Here is a 6,789-nt window from a genome sequence, read left to right as displayed (position 1 = left end):
GCCTGGCGTTTCTTTGTGTCTCGAAGCTCAAGGGGACTCAACCGACACTTTTGAAAAAAGGGTTGGTCCCCACTTCTCCCCAACGTAGAAACTCTCGCCCAAAGCAGGAGGTGCACACACTGCATCCTCCCTCAAAGGAGGCATCAAAATGCAGCACCTGCTCTGAAACTCATCTGGTGCTCTCGTAGTTTTTGCTGTACTCGTAGAATCGCATGTTGAAGGGTAACGCAAAGATTTCCTTTTTGCGTTGCCTCCTCAAAACACTCAGAATATGCAGATCTTCAAAGATTCATAGATCGTCCTAAAACCTGTAGCAATTCTCCCAACGTTTTTATATAAACAATAATCAACAAGCATTGTTGGGAAGTACTCTATGTACACTTTACTTAAAGTACTACTGTTTAGAAAATTTGTACTTTACTTGAAGTAAATTCTCTGAACTTGTACTTGCATTTTCCAAGGAAAGTAAAACTGCCGACTTCAATATACACTCCCCGAAATCAAAAATAGAAAAAATGGCGGTATCGTCATGTGAAAACGCGTTCTTTCGAGACGTCATCTGGTCATTGCTCTTTTCGAGACGTCATCTGGTAATTTCTCTGAGTGAAGTAATGGCGGCTGTAAGACCGACGGTAACAGGTGTCTTTAAGTTGATTATGTCTAATAACTCCACAGAGAGAGGAAAACAACTACTCTGCGGCGACTTGACCTTATACAATATTTTCTGCCGTTTCTGTAAAAAACTGTTGGACCTCCGATTACCCCTGGAGCAATGCATACCAGTTAAGAAAACACAGTATAGAAATGAAAGGGCGTCATGAAAGATTTTGTTAAATGTGCTTGTACTTTACCTTGAAATATATTGTGTTTATATACGTTACTTCAAGCACATTGCACCCGGTGTACTTACTAATTTACTTGAAGTACATAACCTCTCATATACTTCGTACTTTACTTCAAGTACCTTTTTAGATGAACTTTACGCACCACTGTAAACAAGCAAACACTCTAAGAAATCAAGCTCGGACAGTGCCAAACTCAAAGTAAAAATGACACATTAGCAGTACATCATTGACCAAACAAACAGGAAAGTACAAAACAATTAGGCCCGCAGAAGCAGACACAGCTATACAGAATTTCCTTGAAAAAAAAAACCCGATTCATATTTGGCTAGTAATTTAGACTGCTCATTTGTGAACCTTTTACACGACATCTTTTGTTACATCTTTATCTTCAAAACGTGATAACCTTAGACAAATAAATGTGTGTGGTGAAAAAGCCTCCAACAGCGAAGGCGTGCATAAACACCTAAAAGCGATCAGAAGCCTTTTTGTATAGTGCACATGTTCATACCTACGGAGTTGAGTAGTCCGACTTTTCTTCCATGTGGCCTTTTTTTTCTTCAATTTTGTTGTTAGCTGAAAAGAACCCCAGGCTTATGGACGCATATTCCTCATCTTTTACTTTATTTCTCCATAAAAAAAAATTCTTTCCGCTTCTGCGCCTCGCACGGCTAGATCAAAACGAAACATCCTGTGACATTCTATGGCGCCCACACGATCAAATTCCGCCAAACTTAGAAATCGGCGTGGACGGGGTTAAGCGGGCGCTTCTTTTTATTCTCCGCCCGCCATCCGCCGCGCCTTAAAGTCCTTTATTGTAGCAAATTTTTCAGTATTTATTTTTCTTGTAAAATTTAACAAAAAGAGTCTCAGTGTGCGTTGATATTGCGCAAGGTGCTGCATATTTATTCGCCTCTTCATGCCGTGGCAAAGCCTGCAATTTTGTAAGGTTCATCTTTTTTCTTTTTTTTTTTTATTACGGGCGTTTTTTGTTTTTTTTTTTGTAAAGCGCGGACTACTAAGCAGATCTTTGTAGAACTACAACAAAGATGTGTTTACGTGTAGAATCATCTAGCGCAGTATGAATGGAAAGCTATCCGACGAGATCGGAAGCAGAAATGATGTGGATACTGAGCCACTTTGTTAAAGCGAACAAGCCATCGGAACTCCTGCTTTAGTTAAAGCGTCCTATTGATGAATGCCGTATTTTTTCCAACTAAGTTGACACCAGAGATGAATATATTCCACTAAGATAATATTCTAATGATTCCGCTTCAGTTCTGAAACAGTTAAAACAGCGTTGCACTTTTGATATCACACGCTGCGAGTAATGTGATACTATTTATATCTGGTTACTTTGAAACAAAATGCAGAGCGCGTTACGCTTTAAAAACAAGGAAGAGTGAGTTGTGCTTGGTGAATTTTATACCAAGCAACGAGCAACGATATTTAGTTTAATTTGATTGAGAGCTTTCTGTTCACCCCAAAACGTGTTGTATTTGTGTCACATTCAGGAAGATCCAAAACAGTAAACGATGTCGGCATTCGTAACCTTTCTTCTAAAAACAACAAATAACATGCACCATGCTACCTGAAATTGCGAGTTTCATTATTCATAATTTTGTCATAATCACAATCACAATCTACCAACAAAGATTCGTCGCATCAACAATTTTTTTTATTGAGTGTTTTATCGGAGCTTCGTTCAATGTGCTGTGCACTCCAAACCTGTTTATATATATATATATATATATATATATATATATATATATATATATATATATATATATATATATATATACGGAAGAAAACGCACCTGAGACGGTTGTTGGAGTGTTTAAAACATATTATTGGTAAAGTTGGTCGACGTTTCGGCCTGAGACAGACCTTTTTCAAGACTGGCACATGAGAGGTCACATTGACGCTCCTTGACCACGTCACGTGGCATTCCACACATCTGGTTTCTCTCAAGAGTTGACGGTACCCCCGACGCAGGCGTCCCCCCCCCCGCGTAAACCTGACCCTGGTGAAAGAACTCGCACCATGTCGGAAAATCTAACTGAAGCAAAGCGGTGGAGGAGGGAGGAGGAGGGGCAGCCCCAAAAACAGCAAACGGCAAACTCTCGCCAAAAAAGAAAAAAAACTTTTGAGAAAAATGCCCCGAGCGGTGTCCGAGCGGTGCACCAGCCGCCCCCTCTGTCCGTGAAAAAAACACACATCTACATATTCCCCCTTCACGTAATGAACTTCAAGACAGGGAAGACGAGGGGTGGTCCTAAACCTCCTCGCCAAAAAAAAACAAAAAAACAAAACAAAACGGTTGCAGTTTTTGGGGAAACTTGCACCAAGCGGTGCACGAGCGGTGTGCGAGCCGCCTCCTCAGTGCGTAAAAAAACAACACACACAGGCATACATATCCCTTTTCTCACATAATAAACTTCAACGAGGGGAGGTTCTGGATTTTTAAACCGATATGACTGCTCAAGATGTGTTAACTGCGTGCATGGACGTCATTATTCCAGGGTGTTCATCAAGGTAGATTGCATGCATAGATGACATTATGCCGGGATCTTCATTAATACCTGCCCGGATTGAATTAAATTTGTTAATAAGATACAATTCTCTCTGCTCGCAACTGCTCAGTCAACAATATTATTAGAACTAACTCTATATGAAATAAATTGTGGATGGCCTAAAGTCTTTGGAATGTGTACGCTCACGCTGATACAGGAGGATCGTGAATGTTAACCGCGTGAATGGAAGACATAATGCCGGGATGTTTATTGATCGCGGCTTTGAACTTGTGAATAAGGTAAGATTCTTTCTGTTCGCGATCTCGGTTGCTTTTGAAACCAGACTGTAAAAATGTGACTTGGAGCTCATCAAATGAGTGTTTTGGATCGCTAACATGCTTTGAAACGGGAAGTGTGGGGTTTGATTTTGCATGTGATCTGTGATTATTAAACCGCAATCGGAAAGGTGTCTCTGTCTGGCCCACGTACTGCGCGGCGCAAGTGCTACACTGTAAAAGGTATACTACATTACTGGTGTCGCAATTTAAGTTGCCATAAATTTTGTAGGTGAAGTTGGAGTTTGTACTCTCTATGGAGTTTCTCGGTGTTACGTGTGGGCAGACCCCACATCCCGACTTTCCGCATGGCCGACTCCCAGTGCTCTCAGTGGCAGTTATCTTGGACCTGACCAAGGAATCCTTAATGTTCCGCGAGCGTCTGTACACCACACGTGGGACGGTAGTAATAACTTTTGCGAGGCGTTCACTTTGTTGCAAAATATTAAAATGTTTCTTTAATATGGCGGTGACATTCGGAGACTTATTGCTGAAGGTCAGCACGAGGCTGGCCTGTCGGCTTGTCTCCGCCTGGGGACCGCTGTCACCTAACAAGAGGTCGCGATCGAGGGCGCGCGCCTTACTAATTGCGTCATTTATGATTTTTTCTGGGTACTTCTGTTTTTTTAGAACCTCGCGTAGTTGATTGGCGTTGGAGTCAAAATCATCGTTATTAGAACATACACGTTTAAACCTGTGAGCCTGGCTGTACGGAATACTGGTTCGGCAAGGTCGAGGATGGCAACTGTCGAGGGGTCTTAACTTCTGCCCGACCACGGGCCAGTACGACGAATTCACTCTCCTCCAGGATCTAGATAATTTTTAACTCCGCGCACCCTTCCATTCGCTTCACACACAGTTACTCGAAAACTGACATTAATTTCTTAGACGTTAGAGTAATAATTAAGGACACAACTCTGGTCACTCAACTGTATCGAAAGCCCACGGACAGCCAGAGATATTTGCACTTCGACAGTTGCCATCCTCGACCTTGCCGAACCAGTATTCCGTACAGCCAGGCTCACAGGTTTAAACGTGTATGTTCTAATAACGATGATTTTGACTCCAACGCCAATCAACTACGCGAGGTTCTAAAAAAACAGAAGTACCCAGAAAAAATCATAAATGACGCAATTAGTAAGGCGCGCGCCCTCGATCGCGACCTCTTGTTAGGTGACAGGGGTCCCCAGGCGGAGACAAGCCGACAGGCCAGCCTCGTGCTGACCTTCAGCAATAAGTCTCCGAATGTCACCGCCATATTAAAGAAACATTTTAATATTTTGCAACAAAGTGAACGCCTCGCAAAAGTTATTACTACCGTCCCACGTGTGGTGTACAGACGCTCGCGGAACATTAAGGATTCCTTGGTCAGGTCCAAGATAACTGCCACTGAGAGCACTGGGAGTCGGCCATGCGGAAAGTCGGGATGTGGGGTCTGCCCACACGTAACACCGAGAAACTCCATAGAGAGTACAAACTCCAACTTCACCTACAAAATTTATGGCAACTTAAATTGCGACACCAGTAATGTAGTATACCTTTTACAGTGTAGCACTTGCGGCGCGCAGTACGTGGGCCAGACAGAGACACCTTTCCGATTGCGGTTTAATAATCACAGATCACATGCAAAATCAGACCCCACACTTCCCGTTTCAAAGCATGTTAGCGATCCAAAACACTCATTTGATGAGCTCCAAGTCACATTTTTACAGTCTGGTTTCAAAAGCAACCGAGATCGCGAACAGAAAGAATCTTACCTTATTCACAAGTTCAAAGCCGCGATCAATAAACATCCCGGCATTATGTCTTCCATTCACGCGGTTAACATTCACGATCCTCCTGTATCAGCGTGAGCGTACACATTCCAAAGACTTTAGGCCATCCACAATTTATTTCATATAGAGTTAGTTCTAATAATATTGTTGACTGAGCAGTTGCGAGCAGAGAGAATCGTATCTTATTAACAAATTTAATTCAATCCGGGCAGGTATTAATGAAGATCCCGGCATAATGTCATCTATGCATGCAATCTACCTTGATGAACACCCTGGAATAATGACGTCCATGCACGCAGTTAACACATCTTGAGCAGTCATATCGGTTTAAAAATCCAGAACCTCCCCTCGTTGAAGTTTATTATGTGAGAAAAGGGATATGTATGCCTGTGTGTGTTGTTTTTTTACGCACTAAGGAGGCGGCTCGCACACCGCTCGTGCACCGCTTGGTGCAAGTTTCCCCAAAAACTGCAACCGTTTTGTTTTTTTTTTGTTTTTTTTTTGGCGAGGAGGTTTAGGACCACCCCTCGTCTTCCCTGTCTTGAAGTTCATTACGTGAAGGGGGGATGTGTAGATGTGTGTTTTTTTCACGGACAGAGGGGGCGGCTGGTGCATCGCTCGGACACCGCTCGGGGCATTTTTCTCAAAAGTTTTTTTTCTTTTTTGGCGAGAGTTTGCCGTTTGCTGTTTTTGGGGCTGCCCCTCCTCCTCCCTCCTCCACCGCTTTGCTTCAGTTAGATTTTCCGACATGGTGCGAGTTCTTTCACCAGGGTCAGGTTTACGCGGGGGGGGGGGGGGGGGGGGCGCCTGCGTCGGGGGTACCGTCAACTCTTGAGAGAAACCAGATGTGTGGAATGCCACGTGACGTGGTCAAGGAGCGTCAATGTGACCTCTCATGTGCCAGTCTTGAAAAATGTCTGTCTCAGGCCGAAACGTCGACCAACTTTACCAATAATATGTTTTAAACACTCCAACAACCGTCTCAGGTGCGTTTTCTTCCGTATATACTTTTCGTCATCCTGCGCTTCGTTTTTTTCTCTCTATATATATATATATATATATTGTTAAGATGTTGGAAAACGATGATTTAATGCTGGATGAGATTTACAATGCGGTTTGTAAATCGGCGGTTGGGGTCAGCACGCTCAAAAACCTCGAGCCCTCTCGTTCGCCTTTTGCTACACGAGCCCGTCGTCCTCTTCTTTTCCTAACGATAGCCCCCCGGTGGATGGAGACGCCGGTCCTCCGGCGGCTGTTAACGGAGGGTGGTGGTGGTGTTTAGGTGTCCGGGCGGCGATAGGGGCGGATTCTGGCGACGTGGACA

This window comes from Ixodes scapularis, unplaced genomic scaffold (genome assembly GCF_016920785.2).
Source record: "Ixodes scapularis isolate PalLabHiFi unplaced genomic scaffold, ASM1692078v2 PGA_scaffold45__5_contigs__length_3442486, whole genome shotgun sequence".
NCBI lineage: Eukaryota > Metazoa > Arthropoda > Arachnida > Ixodida > Ixodidae > Ixodes > Ixodes scapularis.
Note: the sequence above shows the minus strand (reverse complement) of the source record.